This window comes from Neovison vison, chromosome 7 (assembly GCF_020171115.1).
Source record: "Neovison vison isolate M4711 chromosome 7, ASM_NN_V1, whole genome shotgun sequence".
Lineage (NCBI taxonomy): Eukaryota > Metazoa > Chordata > Mammalia > Carnivora > Mustelidae > Neogale > Neogale vison.
Genome location: NC_058097.1, coordinates 64,324,186 through 64,344,837, shown reverse-complemented (window position 1 = coordinate 64,344,837; position 20,652 = coordinate 64,324,186).

Here is a 20,652-nt window from a genome sequence, read left to right as displayed (position 1 = left end):
GGTGCATGGCCCATGAGATCACTCCCACTCAGGATGGGCAGCTGGGCACAAACAGGCATTGTGACCCTCAGCCTGAGAACCATTTCCAGCCCCCTTGCGAGCTGGAACAGGAGCCCACAGAGCAGGCCTCTCATGGCCCTAGGCCCAATCCTAAGTCTTGGTGGGGTTATCCAGGCGCCCAGACACAGAATCAATCTCAGGAATGCCTGTTTGGATGGGACCCCTGAGATGGAAAACTGCGCTCTGTCCTTCCCCCAGAAAGACACCAAACTCTTGGGTGCCGGGCAGAATCCCCAGAGAGTTATAATGTCCCATGGACCCATGAGGACACCCTTCCATTCCATGGCCATCCTAGACACAAAATCTAGACATAAAAACCTGTGCTCCTGCCTCCCAGCTGTCCGAATTTCAAATCCCAAGGAGCTGACCTCAGGGTCTTCAGATTGGGTCTGTCATCACCTCGCCCCTAACACTTAACCAAGTTTGTGTCTGAAGACTTTGGTCCCAAAATCCTAACACACATGCCCTCCAGGATGGGGCCTCCAGAACCACACCACATCACGTAGGCGTGGCCCCAGGGGCTATCGACAAGTCTCCATCTCTGGGGTTTTGGCCCAGTTCTTAAGAGTTTGGGGTCATTTTGTGGGAAGAGTGGAGTCCTGTTGTCTGGCTCAGGTGTCTCTCCAAGAGAGGGATTCCAGAGCAGAGCCCCAGGTATGCGCGACTGGAACACTTGAACTCTGGTGAGGATTGGGAACATAGGGGCCTGTCCAGTTTAATCTTCTGTCTCTGCGGACATCTTTCTGCGTGTCTGCATGGAGGTAGTTGCTCAGATTGTGTCAGAATGCCTCTGTTTGTCCAGGGCATCTTACGGTAGTGGGATGTCCTCGAGGGCCTTGAAGTTTTTTCCCATTCTGTAGGGTTGTGGCCAATGGAATGGGCAAAGTTTCCTAGGAGAGATCAGGCACAGTCCTGTGGTGTGGCTCCAGAGGACCAAGCTTGGAGGGTGTGTGGGCCAGGGCTTTGGGAACAGATGTCTGAAAACACAAACTCGGATCAGGTTTGGGGCCGAGGTTATGGCAGGCCTGATCTACAGTCTGTGAGGGGATCCTGGGGTTATGGAAAGAGGGCAAGTGGGAGGTGGTCTTTCAGGCTTTTGTCTCTGGATGTTGTGTCCATGATGGCCATTTAATGTAGTGGTGACCTCATGGGGCGTTCAAGTGTCTCCCTCTCTGGTGATTTGCCCAGATCCCGAGTTTGGGGTCATTCTGTGGGAAGGGAAGAGTCCTGTTTTCTGCCTCAGGTGTCCCCCCGGTAGAGGGATTCTAAAACAGAGCAGTGGGTACTGACAACTGGAATACCCGTCCTCTGGTTTGGCCTGGGGGCCTATGGGCAAGGCAAGCGCCATATACGGGCTCTTGGTCCAGCCAATGAGAGGCGTTACGTGAATAGGGCACTCAAACTAATGGTCACAATGTGAGTTTGTGCCTAAAGCTGCCCTCAAGCATGGGCGTGGTCTCATGGGCCATGCAGGTTTCTCCTACACTGAAGGTTTGACTCCCTGTAAACAGCAAGGTTTCTTGCCTGTGGAAGGTGGAGTTTTGACTTGTGCATCAGGTTCCCACCTGTGCGGGGATTGGAGATAAGGTCTAGCTTCTGATGCCTGAAAACCCAGGTTGGGAAGGGATGATGGCCTAAATCCGTGGTGGGTCTGATGTGCTAGGTGTGTGGCCAGCTGTCTCCGTGTCTGTCAGAAAGTCTGGGCTCAGGCTATGTTAGGGCTTAAGGTAGCCTATGCAATTGGGGTGTTGCCGAGGGCTGAGCAGGTTGATCCTCATTTGGGGTTTCTGGGCAATGCCATAGACAATGTTTTTCTTCTCGTGGGCAGGCAGAGTTCTTCATTGTGGTCCCAGAATTCCCAATCACAAAGGCTTGTGGGCCATGTGTGTGAGGATGGAAATCTGAAAACACAACTCGGGTGAGGTTTGGGGTCAAGGGTACGGCAGGCCCACTCTGCAGAGGCTGATTCGAGATCTCCTGCCTCTGAAGTCAGGGTGACAATCAGACGGTGGCTGAGGCTGGAGTTTGTGTCCATGATGGCCTCTTCATGAAGCAGGGCATCATGAGGCCAAGGAGGTTTTCCAATGCTGAGTTTGTGAGTTGTTTCAAAGCACAAGGTTTTCTTCTGCAGGACAGTCAAGTCCTGTTGAATGGCTCCAGGATGTCCCATACAGAAGGACTGGAGAGCAGGGTTGGAAGGATGGATGCCTATGCAGCATGCCTCGCATTCCCATTGGCTATTAGCTACAATATATCTTTGATCTGCTGGCTCTGGGGCAAGCTACCCAGGGGGCTGAGTTGAAATGGACTCTCTTGAGGATGGGTCATAATGTGGGTTTGTGTCCATGGAGACCTTGGAATGTGCTGGTGGCTCAGGGTCCCTGCAGTATTCGCCTACCCAAAGGGTTTGATACAGCTCCAATAAGAAAGCTCCCTATGAGGAGATGAGAGAGGTTTTGTTTGGTGGCTCAGAGAAGCCCCATATGCTAGTCTTTGAAACCAGTCCTCTGAGGAGAGACACCTGGATACCAAAGCTAGGGTTCAGATTAGGGCCTAGGGGCCTGTCTGTTTCAATCTTCTGTCTCTGGGGACACTGTCTGAGTGTCTAAGTGGAGATAGTTGCTCAGCTGGCGTCAGAGTGCCCTTCTTAGTCCAGGGCGGCCTACACTATTGGGATGGCCTCGGGGGCCTTTGAGGTTTTTCCTAATCTGTAGGGTTGTGGCCAATGGATTGGGCACAGATTCTTTGGAGAGGACAGGCACAGTTCTTCAGTGTGGGTCTAGAGGCCCTAGCCTGGAGGGTGTTTGGGTCTGCGCTGTGGGCAAAGAAGTCTGAAAACACAAACTCGGCTTAGGTGTGGTGCCAAGGGTATGGCAGACCAGATCTACAGACCGTGAGGGGAGCTCCTCAGCTTATGAAGGAAGGGTGAGTGGGAGGCAGTCCCTCAGGCTTTTGTCTCTGGATGTTGTGTCCAGTATAGCCGTGGATTGTAGGGGTGTCCTCAGTGGCTATGGATGAGTCTATCTCTATGGGGATTTGGCCCAGGTCCCAAGAGTTTTTGGTCATTTTGTGGGAAGGGTGGAGTCCTGTTGTCTGGCTCAGGTGTCTCTCCAAGAGAGGGATTCCAGAGCAGAGCCCCAGGTACGGGCCACTAGAAAACTCGAACTCTGGTGAGAACTGGGAGCATAGGGGCTTGGCAAGCCCCATGTTCGTGCTTTTGATCCAGGCCCTGAGAGGCCTTACTTCCACATGGGGCTCATGCTGAGGGTCACAATGCGAGTTTGTGCCCAAGTCAGCACTCAAGTTTGGGAGATGCCTTGGGGGACATGAGCATTTCTCCTATCCTGAGGGTGTGACTCCATGCCAACAGCAAGCTTTTCAGCCATGGGGAAGGAGGGGTTTTGATTTGTGCTTTAGGTACACTCCTATTCGAGTATTTGATATAATGTCTAGGTTCAGATGTCTGAAAACCCAGGTTGGGAAGAGATGATGGCCTAAGGCCATGGCGTGTCCAATGTGTTGGGTGTGCGGCCAGCTGTCACTTTGTCTGTTGGGATGTCTGGCTGAATCAGACAGAGCATTAGTGTCCAGGGCAGCCTATCCAATTGGGGTGCAGTCGAGGTCTGAGCAGGTTGATCCTCATTTGGGGTTTCTGGATAGTGACATAGGGCAAAGCTTTTCTTCTGGTGGGCAGGCAGAGGGCTGCTTTGTGGTTCTGGAATGCCCAGTCTGGAGGGCTTGTTTGCCAGGAGTGTGAGGAAGGAAGTCTGAAAACACAAGCTACCGTTAGGTTTGGGGCCGAGGGCATGGTAGGCCCACTCAGTAGAGGCTGAATCTTAGATCTCCTGTATCTGAGGTCAGGGCAAGTATCAGACGTTGCCTCAGGCTGGAGTTTGTGTCCATAATGGTCCCTTCCTGAAGGGGGTGGTGGCGTCATGAGGCCAGGGAGGTTTCCCTATGCTGGAGGTTGTGAGTTGCTCCAAACCTCAAGGTTTCCTTCTGCAGGACAGTCGAATTCTATTGGATGGTTCCAAGATGCCCTATATGGAAAGACTCGAGAGCAGGGGTCTAAGCATGGATGCCTGGAAATGCCACATCACATTCCCATTGGCTGGTCGGGACAAGGCATGCTCAATCTGTGGGCTCTTGGGAGAGTTAACCAGAGGGCTGAGTTGAAATGGACTCTCCTGAGGGGGTTCATAATGTGGGTTGTTGGCTGTGGAGACCTTGGAATGTGGCGGAGGCTCCGGGAATCTTCACGATTCTCCGACCCGAAGGGTTTGACACAGGGCCAACAAGGAAGCTTCCCATGTGGAGCCGAGAGGTGTTCTGTTTGGTGCCTCAGGAAAGCCCCATATGCTGGTCTTTGAACACAGGCCTTTGAGGAGTGACACCTGGAAACCAAAGCAAGAGTTCAGATTAGGGCCTAGGGGCCTGTCCTGTTCAATCTTCTGTCTCTGTGGACATCTGTCTGTATATCTACATGGATGTAGTTGCTCAGATTGTTTCAGAATGCCCCTGTTTGTCCAGGGAAGCTTACAGTAGTGGGATGTCCTCGGGGGTCTTGGGTTTCTCCTATTCTGTAGGGTTGTGGAAAATGGAATGGGCACAGTTTCCTAGGAGAGAGCAGGCACAGTCCTATGGTGTAGCTCCAGAGGATCCAGCCTGGATGGTGTGAGGGCCAGGGCTATAGGGACAGATGTCCAAAAACTCAAAGTGGCTCAGGTTTGGGGCCGAGGTTATGGCAGGACTGATCTACAATCCATGACGGGATCTCCTCGGGATATAAAAGGAGGGCGAGTCGGAGGAAGTCGCTCAGTCTTTTGTCTCTGGATGTTGTGTACACGATGGCCATTTAATGTAGGGTTGGCCGAATGGGCCGAGGAAGAGTTTCCCTCTCTGGTGATTTTCCCAGCTCCCTACAGTTTGGGGTCATTCTGTGGGAAGGGAGGAGTCCTGTTTTCTGCCTCAGTTGTCCCCCCAATAGAGGGAATCTTGAGCGGAGCAGTGGGTACCGACAACTGGAATACCTGCCTTCTTGTTAGGCCTGGGTCCTCCGGCATGGCAAGCCCCATATGCAGGCTCTTGGTCCAGCCCATGAGAGGTGTTACTTGAATACAGGACTCACGATGAGGGTCACAATGCATGTCTGTGCCCAAGGCGGAACTCAAACACTGGCGTGGTCTCACGGACCATGCAGGATTCTCCTACACTGGACATTAGACTACATGCCAACCACAAGTTTTCTTGCCATGGGGAAGGAGGAATTCTGATTTCTGCATCAAGTTCACCCCTGGGCAGTGATTGGAGATAAGGTCTAGGCTCTGAAGGCTGAAAACCGAGGTTGGGAAAAGATGACGACCTTAGGCCATGGCGGGTCTGATGTGTTCAGTTTGGGGCCATCTGTCTGGTTGTCATTTGGGATGTCTGTTCTCAGCCTGTGCCAGAAAGAGCATTAGTACACAGGGTAGCCTGTATAATTGTGGTACAGTGGAGTGGCGTGCTTTAGATAATCATTTGGTGTTTCTTATTAGCAGCATAGGGCAAAGTTTTTCTTCTAGTGGGCAGGCAGAGTGCTGCATTGTGGCTCTGGAATTTCCAAACTGGAAAGATTGTAGGCCAGAAGAATTAGGACGGAAGTCTGAGAACACAAGCTAGGCTTAGGTTTTGGGGTGAGGGCATGGCAGGCACACTCTGCAGAGCTGAATAGAGATCTCGTGCATCTGCTGTCAGGGGAAGGATCAGACCTTGGCTCAGGTTGGAGTTTCTGTTCATGTTGGCCCCTTCATGAAGGGAGGGTGCATCACGAGTCCATGGATGTTTTCCCACGATGGGAGTTGTGAGATGCTCCAAACTGCAAGGGTCCCTTCTGTGGGACAATTAAGACCTGTTGGATGGCTCTAAAACATCCCATAAGGAAGTTCTCCAGAGCAGGGTTCTAAGGATGGATGCCTGGGCAGCCTGCCTCACACTTCAATTGTCTCTTAGCAACAAGACATGTTTGATCTGCTGGTTCTAGGGTAGCAACCGAGGGGGCTGAGTTGAAATGGACTCTCATGAGAATGGGTCATAATGTGGGTTTGAGTCCATGGAGACCTTGGAATGAGTCAGTGGCACCAGCGCCCTGAAGGATTCTCCTAACCAGAGGTTTGGACACAGCTCCAATGAGCAAGTACTCCATGGGGAGATGAGATTTGTTCTTATTTGTGCATCAGGGAACCACCGTATGCTGGTATTGGAAACCAGGCCTCTGATGAGAGATGCCTGGAAACCAAAGCAATGGCCCGATTAGGGCCTAGGGGCCTGTCCGGTTCAATCTTCTTCTCTGGGGACAGCTGTTGACTGGTCTGAGTGGAGGTAGCTGCTCAGCTGGTGTCAGATCACCCCTGTTTGTCCTGTGCGGCCTACACTATTGGGATGGCGTAGGTTACTTTGGAGGTTTCTCCTTATTTGCAAGGTTGTGGCCAATAGAATAAGAAGAACTCCCTTGGGGAGGGAAGGCACAGTACTGAGGTGTGATTCCAGGTACACAGGCGTGGAGGGATTTTGTGCCAGGGCTGTTGGGACAGAAGTCTGAAAACACAAACTCCGCTTAGGTCTGGGAACGTAGGTAGGCAGGCCTGATCTATAGACCATGAGGAAAGCTCTTCGAGATATGAACAAAGGATGAGTGTGAAGCACTTGCTCAGGCATTTGTCGCTGGATTTTGTGTCACTGATGGCCATGGAATGTTGAGGTGGCCTCATGGGTCATGGAGATTCTCCCTCTCTGGGGATTTGACACCATCCCAAGAGTTTTGGGTCATTCTGTGGGAAGCAAGGAGGCCTTTCTGTCTTTTGCCTCAGGTATACCACCAAAAGAAGGATTCCAGAGAAGAGTCCTGGGAGGGGCAACTGGGCAACCCAACCTCTGGTTAACACTGGGGACCCTGGGGCATGGCAAGCCTCATATGCGGGCTCTTGGTTCAGACATTGAGATGCATTCCTTGAATATAGGGCTCACACTGAGGTTCACAATGCATATTCATGCTCAACGAGCCCCTCAAGCCTGGGCGGGGCCTAATGTACCATGCTGTTTTCTCCTACACTGAACGTTGCACAACATGCCAACCACAAGGTTTCTGGCCATGAAGAAGGAGGAGTTCTGATTTCTGCTTCACATTCTACCCCTGGACAGTGATTTGAGTTAAGGTCTAGGTTCTGAAGCCTGAAAATCGAGGTTGGGAAGAGATGAAGACCTAAGGCCATGGCATGTCCGATGTGCTCAGTGTTCGGCCAGCTGTTGATTGTGGGTCAGGAGGTGTGGGCTCAGGCTGTGTCAGACAGGGCTTTAGTGCCCAGACTAGACTGTATCATTGTAGCATTCAATCGAATTCATGCATGTTGATACTCATTTGTGGTTACTGGGTAGACCCAGAGGGCAAGAAGTTTTTCTTCGGGAGGGCTGGCACAGTGCCGCAATGTAGCTCCAGAATTTCCAAACTAGAGGGCTTGTGGGCCAGGAGTGTGAGGACGAAATTCTGAGAACACAAGTGAGACTTAGGTTTCGGGGTGAGGGCATGGCAGGCACCATCTGCAGAGATGATCTGAGATCTCATGCACCTGAAGACAGAGCTAGGATCAGACGTTGGCTCAGGTTGGAGTTTCTGTCCATGACGGCCCCTTCATGAAGGCGAGGGTCTCATGAGGCCATGGAGATTTTCCCACGATGGGAGCTGTGAGATGCTCCAAACCACAAAGATTCCTTCTGTGGTACAGTGAAGAACTGTTAGATGGGTCCAGGTCGTCACAAAGGAAGTTCTCCAGAGCAGCGTTCTAAGGATGGATGCCTGGGCATCCCACCTCCCATTCCAGTTGTCTCCTAACGACAAGGCAAGTTCTATCTGCTGGCTCTGGGGAAGCAACCGAGGGGTGTGAGTTGAAACGGACTCTCCCGAGGATGGGTCATAATGTGCGTTTGTGTCCATGGAGACCTTGGAATAGGGCGATAGATCCGGGGCCCTGAAGAATGTTCATAACTGGAGGTTTTGATGGAGCTCCAAGGAGTACTTTTCCTATGTGGAGATGAGAATTGTTTTGATGAGTGCCTAAGGAAATTCCCATATGCTGGTATTGGAAACTAGGCCTCTGAGGAGAGATGCCTGGAAACAAAAGCAGTGAATCTGATGAGGACCTAGGTGCCTGTCCGGTTCAATCTTCTCTGGGGATATCTGTCTACAGGGTCTGAATGGAAGTAGTTGCTCAGCTTGTGTCAGATCGCCCCTGTTTGTCCTGGGTGGCCTATAATATTGGGATGGCCTAGGGATTTTGGAGTTTTATCCTAATCTGTAGGGTTGTGGCCAATGGAATGGGAAGAATCCCCCTGGTGAGGGCAGGCACAGTCCTGAGGTGTGGCTCCAGGGGCCCCAGCCTGGAGGGTGTGTGGCCAGGCCTGTGGGAACAGAAGTCTGAAAACACAAACTCCGCTTAGGATTTGGGACGTAGGTAAGGCACGCCCAATCTACAGACCATGAGGAGAACTCTTCGGGATATGAAAAATGGTGAGTTTGAGGTGCTTGCTCAAGTTTTGTCTCTGGATTTGTGTCAACAATGCAGGTGGAATGTTGGTGTAGCCTCATGGGCCATGGACGTTTTTCCTTCTCTGAGGATTTGGCCCAATCCCAAGAGTTTGGGTACATTCTGTAGGATGGGAGGAGTCCTTTCTGTTTTGCTTTTGTTTTTGTTTTGTTTTGTTTTGTTTTTACCTCTTGCATCCCACTAAAAGAGGGATTCCAGAGCAGAGCCCTTTGGAGAAGCAACTGGACAACCCCAACTCTGGTTAAGTATGGGGGCCTAGGGGAAGTCCCATATGCTGGCTCTTGGTCCAGACACTGAGAGGCCTTCCTTGAGGACAGGGCTCACACTGAGGGTCACAATGCCTATTTGTGCCCAACAAGGCCCTCAAGCATGTGTGTGGCCTCATAGGCCATGCTTGTTTCTCCTACACTGAACATTGGAGAACATGCCAACCACAAGGTTTCTGGCAATGGGGAAGGGGAAGTTCTTATTTCTGCATCACATTCACCCCTGGACAGTGACTGGAGTTTAGGTCTCGGTGCTGAAGCCTGAAAACCAAGGTTGGGAAGAGATGAAGACTTAAGGACCTCACGCATCTGATGAGCTCAGTGTGAGGCCAGCTATTGAGTGTAGGTCCGGAAGTGCTGGCTCATGTGTGTCAGACAGGGTATTAGAAAGGGTAGACTCTATAATTTGGGTGCATTGGAGTGGCATTCAGGTTGATCCTCATTTGGGGTTTCTGGGTAGCTCCATAGGGCAACGTTTTTCTTCTGGAGGGCAGGGAGAATGCGGCATTGTGTCTGCAGAATTCACAAAGTGGAGGACTTGTGGGCCAGGAGTGTGAGGATGGAAGCCTGAGAACACAAGCTAGGCTTAGGTTTTGGGGCGAGGGCACGGCAGGCACGCTCTGCAGAGCTGAATCGAGATCTCATGCACCTCAAGCCAGGGCAAATGTCAGACGTTTGCTCAGGTTGGAGTTTCTGTCCATGTTGGCCCTTTTATAAAGTGGAGCGTCTCATGAGGCCATGGACTTTTTCCCACGGTGGGAGTTGTGAGATGCTCCAAACCACAAAGTTTCCTTCTGTGGGACACTCGAGACCTGTTGGATGGCTCCAGAATGTCCCATATGGAACAACTCCAGAGCACGGTTCTAAGGATGGATTCCTGGGCAGCCTGCCTCCCATTCCAGTTGTCTCCTAGCAACAAGGCAGGTTGGATCTGCTGGCTATAGGGGAGAAACCAAGGGGGTTGAGTTGAAATGGACTCTCCTGATGATGGTTCATAATGTGGGTTTAAGTCCATGGAGACCTTGGAATGGGGCACTTGTTCCGGGGCCCTGAAATATTCTTCTAACCGGAGGTTTTGGCAGAGCTCCAAAGAGTACGTTTACTATATGGAGATGAGATTTTTCTGATGAATGCCTCAGCAATCCCCCATATGCTGGTATTGGAAACGAGGCCTCTGAGGACAGATGCCTGGAAACAAAAGCAATGGATCCGATTAGGGCCTAGGTGCCTGTCCGGTTCAATCTTGTTCTATGGGGATATCTCTCTCTGGGTCTGAGTGGATGTAGTTGCTTAGCTTGTGACAGATCACCCCTGTTTGTCCTGGCAGCTGACACTATTGGGATGGCCTCGGGGAGTTTGGAAGTGTCTCCTAATCTGTAGGATTGTGGCCAATGGGATGGACAGAATTCCCCTGGAGAGGGCAGGCACTGTCCTGATTGTGGTTCCAGGGGCCCAAGCTTGGAGGGTGTATGGGCCAGGACTGTGGGGATAGAAGTCTGAAAACACAAACTCAGCTTAGGTTTGGGGACGTATGTGTGAAAGGCCCAATCTACAGACCGTGAGGAGAATTTTTCAGGTTATGAACAAAAAGCGAGTGTGAGGCACTTGCTCAGGATTTTGTCTCTGGATTTTGTGTCAAGGGTGGCCATAGAATGTCAGGGTGGCCTCAAGGGCCATGGACAAGTCTTTCTTTCTGGGGATTTGGCCTGCTCTCAAGTTGTTGGGGTCATTCTGTAGATGGGAGGAGTCCTTTCTGTATTTTTTTTTTTACCTCAGGTGTCCCACCAAAGAGGGATTCCAGAGCAGAGCCCTGAGTAGGGGTGACTAGACATCTTAAAATCTGGTTGAGGTTGGGGGAATAGGGGCTTGGCAAGCCCCATATGCGGGCTCTTGTTCCAGTCACTGAGAGGCTTTACTTGAGGACAGGGATCACTCTGAGGGTCACGTGTGTTTTTACAAATTGCGGCCCTCAGGGATAGGCAGGTCCTCATGGGCCACGCTGATTTCTCCTAATATGTATGTTGGACAACATGCCAACCACAAGGTTTCTGGCCATGGGGAAGGAGGAGTTCTGATTTCCGCATCATGTTCACTCCTGGGCAGTCAGTGGAGATAACGTCAAGGTTCTGAAGCCTGGAAACTGAGGTTGGGTAGAGACAATGACCTAAAGCCATTGTGCGTGCGATGGGCTCAGTGTAAGGCCAGCTGTCTGGGTGTCAGACGGGAGGTCTGGGCTCAGGCTGTGTCAGCAGGGCTTTAGTGCACAGGCTAGACTGTGTAATTGGGGTACGGTCAAGTGGCATGTAGGTTGCTCCTCATTTGGCGTTTCTGGTTAGCCCTATAGGGCAACGATTTTCTTCTGGAGGGCAGGCAGAGTACTGCATTGTGTCTCCAGAATTGCCAATTTGGAGGGCTTGTGGCCAGGATTGTGAGGACAGAAGTCTGAGAACACAAGCTAGGCTTAGATTTCGGGGCGAGGACGCGACAGGCACACTCTGCAGAGCTGAATCGAGATATCGTACTTCTAAGTCAGGGCGAGGATCAGACTTTCTCTGAGGATGGAGTTTCTGTCCATGATGGCCCCTTCATGAAGGTGGGGGGGGGATCATGAGGCAATGGAGGTTTTCCCAAGGTGGGATTGTGTGATACTAAAAACCGCAAGGATTCATTCTGTGGGACAGTTGAAACCTGTTGGATGGATCCAGAACATCCTATAAGGAAGTTCTCCAGAGCAGGGCTCTAAGGATGGATGCCTGGGCAGCCCACCTCACATTCCAATTTTCTCCACCGACCAGGCAGGTTTGATCTGCTGGCTCTGGGGGAGCAACCGAGGGGGCTGATTTGAAATGGACTCTCCTGAGGATCGGTCATAATGTGGGTTTGTGTCCATGGAGAACTTGGAATGGGGTGGTGGCTCCGGGGACCTGAAGGATTCTCCTAACTCAAGGTTTTCACACAGCTCCAAAGAGCAAGTTTCCCATGTGGAGAAGAGATTTGATCTGATTGGTGCCTCAGGAACCCCCATAAGCTGGTATTGGCAACCAGGCATCGAGGAGAGATGCCTGGAATCCAAAGTAATAGATCCAATTCACGCCTAGGGGCCTGTCTGCTTCAATCTTCTCTGAGCGCATCTGCCTATGGTTCTCAGTGGAGGGCATTTCTCAGCTTGTGTCAGATAGTCCCTGTTTGTCCTGGGAAGCCTACACTACTGGGATGGTCTCAGGGACTTTGCAGGTTTCTCCTAATCTGTAGGATTGTTTCCATTGGAATAGGCAGAATTCACATGGAGAGGGCAGTCACAGTCCTGAGGTGTGGCCCTAGCTGTCTGGGTGTTGGTTGGGAGATCCTGGCTCAGGCTGTCTCAGACAGGCATTAGTGCCCAGGTTAGACTGTATATTTGGGGTACAGTCAAGAGACGTGCAGGTTGATCCTCACTTGGCATTCCTGGGTAGCCTCATAGGGCAAAGTTTTTCTTCTGGAGGGCAGGCAGAGTGCTGCATTGTGGCTCCGGAGTTCCCAAACTGGAGGGCTTGTGGGCCAGGAGTGTGAGGATGGAAGTCTGAGAACACAAGCTAGGCTTAGGTTTCGGGGTGATGACACGGCAGGCACACTCTGCAGATCTGAATGGAGATCTCGTGCTTCTGAAGTCAGGGCGGTGATCAGTCGTTGGCTCAGGTTGGAGTTTCTGTCCATGCTGGCCCCTTTATGAAGGTAGGGGAGGTTTTCCCATGATGGGAGTTGTGAGATGCTCCAATCTGCAAGGACTCCTTCTGTGGGACAGTCAAGACCTGTTGGAGGGCTCCAGGACGTCCTGTACGAAACAACGCCAGAGCAGGGTTCTAAGGATGGATGCCTGGAGAGCCTGCCTTGCATTACAGTTGTCTCCTAGCGACAAGGCAGTTTTGATATTCTGGCTTTTGGGGAGCAATCGAGGGGGCTGAGTTGAAATGTACTCTCCTGCGGAATGGTCATAATGTGGGATTGTGTCCATGGAGACCTTGGAATAGGGTGGTGGCTCCGGGTACCTGAAGGTTTCTCCTAACTGGAGGTGTTTATACAGCTCTGCAGGAGAAATTTCCTATGTGGAGACAAGATTTCTTCTGATTGGTACCTCTGGAAACCCCCATATGTTGGCATTGGAAACCATGCCTCTCGGAGAGATGCCTAGAAACAAAAGCAATGGAACCGATTATGGTCTAGGGGCCTGTCCTGTTCAATCTTCTTTTCTGGGGATATCTGCCTACAGGTCTGAGTTGAGGTCATTGCTCAGCTTGTGTCATATCGCCCCTGTTTGTCCTGGGCACCCTACACTATTGGGATGGTCTCGGGGACTCTGGAGGATTCTCCTAATCTGTCAGGTTTTGTCCAATGGAATGGGCAGAATTTCCTTGGAGAGGGCAGGCAAAGTCCTGAGGTGTGGCTCCAGGGGCCCCAGCTGGATGGTGTGTGTGCCAGGACTGTGGGGACAGAAGTCTGAAAACACAAACTCTGCTTAGGTTTGGGGACATAGGTATGGCAGGTCCGATTTAAAGACCGTGAGAATTTTTCTGGCTCTGAACAAAAAGTGAGTTTGAGGTGATTACTTAGGCTTTTGTTTCTGGATTGTGTGTCAACGGTAGCAGTGGAATGTCGGTCTGGCCTCATGGACCATGGACGAGTCTTTCTCTCTGGAGATTTGGACTGATCCCAATTGATTGGCGTCATTCTGTGGATGGGAGGAGTCCTTTCCGTAATTTTTTACCTCAGGTGTCACACCAAAGATGGATTATGAGCCGAGCCCTGAGTAGCGGTGACAAGACATCTCCAACTCTGGTTAAGACTGGGCGACTAGGAGCATGGCTAGCCCCATATGCATGCTCTTGGTCCAGCCACTGAGAGGCATTGCTTGGGGACAGGGCTCATGCTGAGGGCCCCACTATGTGTTTGTGCCCATCGTGGCACTCAAGCATGACCGGGGCCTCATGGGCCACTCTGGTTTCTCCTACACTGAATGTTGGACAACATGCCAACCACAAGCTTTCTTGCCATGGGGAAGGAGAATTTCTGATTTCTGCATCTCGTTCACCGCTGGGCAGTGAGTGGAGATAAGGTCTAGGTTCTGATGCCTGAAAACCGAGGTTGGGAAGAGATGACGACCTAAGGCCATGGCATGTCCAAAGCTGCTCAGTGTGAGTTCACTTCTCTGGGTGTTGGTCACGAAGTTCGGGCTCTGGCTGTGTCAAACAGTGCATTACTGCCTAAGCTGGACTGTATAATTGGGGTACAGTCGAGTGGCATGCAGGTTGATCCTCATTTGTGGTTTCTAGGTAGCCCCATTGAGGCAACCTTTTTCTTCTGTAGGGCACGAGAGTGCTGCATTGTGCCTCCAGAATTCCCTAACTGGAGGGATTGTGTGCCAGGAATTTGAAAACGGAAGTCTGAGAACACAAGCTATGCTTAGATTTTGGGGCAAGGGCATGGCAGGCACACTCTGAAGAGCTGAATCGAGATCTCGTGCATTTGAAGTCAAGGCAAGGATTAGCCATTGGCTCAGATTGGAGTTTCTGTCCATGATCTGCCTTCATGAAGATTGGGGGCATCAAGTGCCCATAGAAGTTTTCCCAGGATGTGAGTTGTGAGATGCTCCAATCCACAAGGACTCCTTCTTCAGGACAGTCGAGAGCTGCTGGATGGCTCCAGGACATCCCATAAGGAACAATGCAAGAGCAGGGTTCTAAGGATGGATGCCTGAAGAGCCAGCCTCTCGTTTCAATTGTCTCCTAGTGACAAGGCCGGTTCGATCTGCTGGCTCTGGGGGAGCAACCGAGGGGGTTGAGTTGAAATGGACTCTCCTGAGGATGGGTCATAATGTGGGATTGTGTCCATGGAGACCTTGGAATGGGGCAGTGGTTCCGGTGACCTGAAGGTTTCTCCTAACTGGAGGTTTTGACAGCTCCATAGCACAAATTTCCCATGTGGAGATGAGATTTGTTCTGAGTGGTACCTCCAGAAACCCCCTTATGCAGGTATTGGAATCCAGGCCTCTGAGGAGAGATGCCTAGAAACAAAAGCAATGGATCCAATTAGGGCCAAGGTACTTGTCCTGTTCAATCTTCTTTTCTATGGATATCTGTCTACAGGCCTAAGTGGAGGTAGTGGCTCAGCTTGTGTCAGATAGGCCCTGTTTGTCCTGGACGTCCTACACTATTGGGATGGCCTCGGGGACTTTGAAGGTTTCTCCTAATCTGTAGGGTTGTGTCCAAAGGAATGAGCATAATTCCCTTTGAGAGGGAAGGCACAGTCCTGAGGTGTGGCTCCAGGTGCCCCAACCTGGAGGGTGTGTGAGCCAGGACTGTGGGTATAGAAGTCTGAAAAAAAATTGCCTTATGTTTGTGGACATAGGTATGGCAGGCCCAATCTACAGACCTTCAAGAGAATTTTTCGGGCTATGATCAAAAGGCCAGTGTGAGGCACTTGCTCAGGCTTATGTCTCTGGATTTTGTGTCAACAATGGCTGTGGAATGTCGGGGTGGCCTCATGGGCCATGGAAGAGTCTTTCTCTCTGGGGATTTGGCCCTATCCCAAGTGTTTGGGGTCATTCTGTGGATGGGCGGAGTCCTTTCTGTATTTATTTACTTCTGGTGTCCCACCAAAGAGAGATTCAGGAGCAGAGCCCTAAGTTGGGGTGACTAGATACCTCGACCTCTGGTTAAGATTGGGAGACTTGGGGCATGGCAAGCCCCATATGCGGGTTCTTGGTCTATCCCCTGAGAGGTTTTACTTGAGGACAGACATGTTGGATGGATCCAGGACATCTCATAAAAAAATTCTTCAGATCAGGGTTCTAACAATGGATGCCTGGGCAGCCCAACTCGTATTCCAATTTTCTCCCTACAACAAGGAAGGTTCGATCTGCTGGCTTTAGGGTAGCAACGGAGGGGGTGAGTTGAAATGGACTCTCCTGAGGATGGATCATAATGTGGTTTTGTGTCCATGGATACCTTGGAAGGGGGCAGTGGCTCCTGGGACATGAAGTTTTCTCGTAACTGGGTTTTGACACAGCTCCAAAGAGTAAGTTTCCCATGTGGAGATTAGATTTGTTCTGATTGGTACCTCCAGAAAAACCCATTTTCTGGTATTGGAAACCAGGCCTCTGAGGAGAAACGCCTGGAAACAAAAGCAATGGCTCATATTAGGGCCTAGGTGCCTGTCCAGTTCAATCTTTTTCTCTGGGGATGTCTGTCTACGTGTCTGGGTGGAGGTAGTTTCTCAGCTTGTGACTGATCGCCCCTGTTTGTTCTGGGTGGACTACACTATTGGGATGGCCGCAGGGACTTCGGAGGTTTCTTGTTTTGTGGAGTTGTAGCCAATGAAATGGGTCGAATATCCTTGGAGAGGGCAGGCACAGTCCTGAGGTTTGGCTCCAGGGGCCCCAGCCTGGAGGGTGTGTGGGCCAGGACTGTGGGGACTGAAGCCTGAAAGCACAAACTCAGCTTAGGTTTAGGAATGTACGTATGACAGGCCTGAGCTACAGACCGTGAGGAGAATTTTTCAGGCTATGAACAAAGGGCGAGTGTGAGGCACTTGCTCAGGCTTTTGTCTCCGAATTTTGTGTCAACGGTGGCCATGGAATGTTGGGCTGGCCTCATCAGCCATGGACGAGTATTATTCTCTGAGGATTTGGCCCGATTCTAAGTCTTTAGGGTCATTCTTTAGATGGTAGGCACCCTTTCTTATTTATTTATTTATTTTTTTGGCCTCATGTGTCCCACCAAAGAGGCATTCCAGAGAAGAGCTCTGAATAGGGGTGACTAGACTTCTTGAGCTCTGGTTGAGATGGGAGTACTAGGGGTTTGGCAAGCTCCATATGAGGGCTTTTGGTCTAACAACTGAGAGGCTTTACTTGAGGACAGGGCTCACGCTGAGGGTCCCAATATGTGTTTGTATCCAATGCGGCCCTCAAGCATGGCCGGGGCCTCATAGGCCACGCTGGTTTCTCCTACACTGAACTTTGGACAACATGCCAACCCAAGAATTCTTGCCATGGGGAAGCGGAAGTTCTGATTTCTGCATCACGTACACCACTTGGCAGTGAGTGGAGATAAGGTCTAGGTTCTGAAGCCAGAAGACTGAGGTTGGGAAGAGATGATGACCTAAGGTCATGGCATGTCCAATGTGCTCAATGTGCGGCCAGCTGTCTGGGTGTTGGTCAAGATGTCCGGGCTCAGGCTGTGTCAGACAGTGCATTACTGCACAGGATGAACTGTATAATTGGGGTACAGTCGAGTGGCATGTAGGTTGATCCTCATTTGGCATTTCTTGGTAGCCCCAGGGGCAACGTGTTTTTTTTTTTTCTTTCTTTCTTTTTTTTTTTTTTTTTTTTTTCTGGAGGGCAGGCATAGTGCTGCCTTGTGGCTCCGGAATTCCCAAACTGGAGCGCTTGAGGGCCAGGAGAGTGAGGATGGAAGTCTGAGAACACAAGCTAAGCTTAGGTTTCGGGTCGAGGACACAGCAGACCCACTCCACAAAGCTAAATCAAGATCTCATGCATCTTAAGTCAGGGAGAGCATCAAATGTTGGCTCAGGTTGGCATTTTTGTCCATGATCCCCCTTCATGAAAGGGGGCGGGCATCATAAGGCGATGGAGGTTTTCCCACGATGGGAGTTTTGAGATGCTCCAATCCGCAAGGATTCATTCTCCAGGACATTCGAAACCTGTCAGATGTCCTCAGTACATACCATACAGAAAGACGCCAGAGCCGAGTTCTAAGGATGGAGGCCTGGAGAGCCTGCCATGCATTTCAATTGTCTCCTAGTGAGAAGACAGGTTCAATTTCCTCGCTCTGGGTGAGCAACCGAAGGGGTTGTGTTGAAATGGATTCTCCTGAGGATGGGTCATAATGTGGAGTTTCCAAGGTCATGGAGACCTTGGAATGGGGCAGTATCTCCAGGGACCTGAAGGTTTCTCCCAACTACAGTTTTTGACACATCTCCAAAGAAACTTGACAATGTGGACACGAGATTTGTTCTGTTTGTTACCTCAGGAAACCCCCATATGATGGTATTGGAAACCAGGCCTCTGAGGAGAGATGCCTGGAAACAAAAACAATAGATCCCATTAGGGCGTCTGTGCCTGTATGGCTCTATCTTCTTCTCTGGGGCTATCTGTCTATGGGTCTGAGTGGAGGTCTTTGCTCAGCTTGTGACAGATCTCCCCTGTTTGTCCTGGGCGACCTACACTATTGAGATGGCCTCAGGGACTTTGGAGGTTTCACCTAATCTGTATGGTAGTGGCCAATGAAATGGGAAGGATTCGTTTTGAGAGGGCAGGCACAGTCTTGAGTTGTGGCTCCAGGGGACCCAGCCTGGAGGGTGTGTGGGCCAGAGCTGTTGGTACAGAAGTCTGAAAACACAAACTCGGCTTAGGTTTGGGGACATACATATGGCAGACCCGATTTACAGATTGTGAGAATTTTTCAGGCTATGAAAAAATGGCGAGTGTAAGGTGCTTGCTCAGCTGTTGTCTCTGGATTTTGTGTCAACAGTGGCCGTGGAATGTCAAGGTGGCATCTTGGGCCATGGACGAGTCTTTCTTTCTGGGGATTTGGCCAGATGCCAAGTGTTTGGGGTCATCCTGTGGATGGGAGGAGTCTCCTGCCTTTTGTTTGTTTGTTTGTTTTGTTTTGCTTTATCTCAGGTGTCCCACCAAAGAGGGATAAGAGAACAGAGAACTGAGTAGGCGTGACTAGACATCTCGAGCTCTCGTTAAGATTGGGGGACTAGGGGCATGGCAAGCCCCATATGCGGGATCTTGGTCCAGTCACTGAGATGCTTTACTTGAGGACAAGGCTCATGCTGAGGGTCCCAATGTTTGTTTGTGCCCATAGCGGCCCTCAAGCATGGCCAGGGCCTCATGGGTTACATTGTATTCTCCTACGCTAAACGCTGGACAACAAATGATAATGAAAATACAATGGTTCAAAATCTGTGGGACACAACAAAGGAAGTCCTGAGAGGAAAATATATAGTGGTACAAGCCTTTCTCAAGATACAAGAAAGGTCTCAGGTACACAACCTAACCTTACACCTAAAGGAGCTGGAGAAAGAACAAGAAAGAAAACCTAAGAAGAAAAATCATAAAGATCAGAGCAAAAAATCAATGAAATAGAAACCAAAAAATCAATAGAACAAATCAACGAAACTAGGAGCTGGTTCTTTGAAAGAATTAATAAAATTGATAAACCCCTGGCCAGACTTATCAAAAAGAAAAGAGAAAGGACCCAAATAAATAAAATTATGAATGAAAGAGGAGAGATCACAACTAACACCAAAGAAATACAAACTATTATAAGAACATACTATGAGCAACTCTACGCCAATAAATCTGACAATCTGGAAGAAATGGATGCATTCCTAGAAACATATAAACTATCAAAATTGAACCAGAAAGAAATAGAAAGCCTGAACAGACCCATAACCAGTAAGGAAATTGAAACAGTCATTAAAAATCTCCAAACGAACAAAAGCCTAGGACCAGACGGCTTCCCGGGGGAATTCTACCAAACATTTAAAGAAGAACTAATTCCTATTCTCCTGAAACTGTTCCAAAAAATAGAAATGGAAGGAAAACTTCCAAACTCATTTTATGAGGCCAGCATCACCTTGATCCCAAAACCAGACAAGGATCCCATCAAAAAAAGAGAGCTATAGACCAATATCCTTGATGAACACAGATGCGAAAATTCTCACCAAAATACTAGCCAATAGGATTCAACAGTACATTAAAAGGATTATTCACCATGACTAAGTGGGATTTATCCCAGGGCTGCAAGGTTGGTTCAACATCCGAAAATCAGTCAATGTGATACCACACATCAATAAAAGAAAGAACAAGAACCATATGATACTCTCAATAGATGCTGAAAAAGCACAGCATTTGACAAAGTACAGCACCCCTTCCTGATCAAAAAATTTTAAAGTATAGGAATTGAAGGCACAAACCTCAATATTATCAAAGCCATCTATTAAAAACCCACCACAAATATCGTTCTCAATGGAGAAAAACTGAAAGCTTTTCTCCTAAGTTCAGGAGCACGGCAGGCATGCCCATTATCACTACTGCTATTGAACATAGACTAGAAGTCCAAGCCTCAGCAATCAGACAACAAGAAGAAATTAAAGGCATGCAAATCGGCAAATAAGTCAAACTATCACTCTTTGCAGATGATATGATACTATATGTGGAAAACCCAAATGACTCCACTCCAAAACTGCTACAACTTTTACAGGAATTTAGTAAAGGGTCAGGATATAAAATCAATGCACAGAAATCAGTTGCATTTCTGTACACCACCAACAAGACAGAAGAAAGATAAATTAAGGAGTCAATCCCATTTACAATTGCACCCAAAACTATAAGATACCGAGGAATAAACCTAACCAGAGAGGCTAAGAATCTATATAGGCTCAGAAAACTATAAAGTACTCATGAAGGAAATTGGGAAAGACACAAAGAAATGGAAAAAAAGTTCCATGCTCTTGGATTGGGAGAACAAATATTGTGAAAATGTCTATGCTACCTAAAGCAATCTACATATTTAATGCAATTCCTATTAAAACCCCACCTTTGTGGCACATGGGTGGCTCAGTGGGTTAAGCCACTCCCTTTGGCTCAGGTCATGATCTCAGGGTCCTGGAATCGAGCCCTGCATTGGGCTCTTTGCTCAACGGGGAGCCTGCTTCCCCCCTCTCTCTGTCTGCCTCTCTGCCTG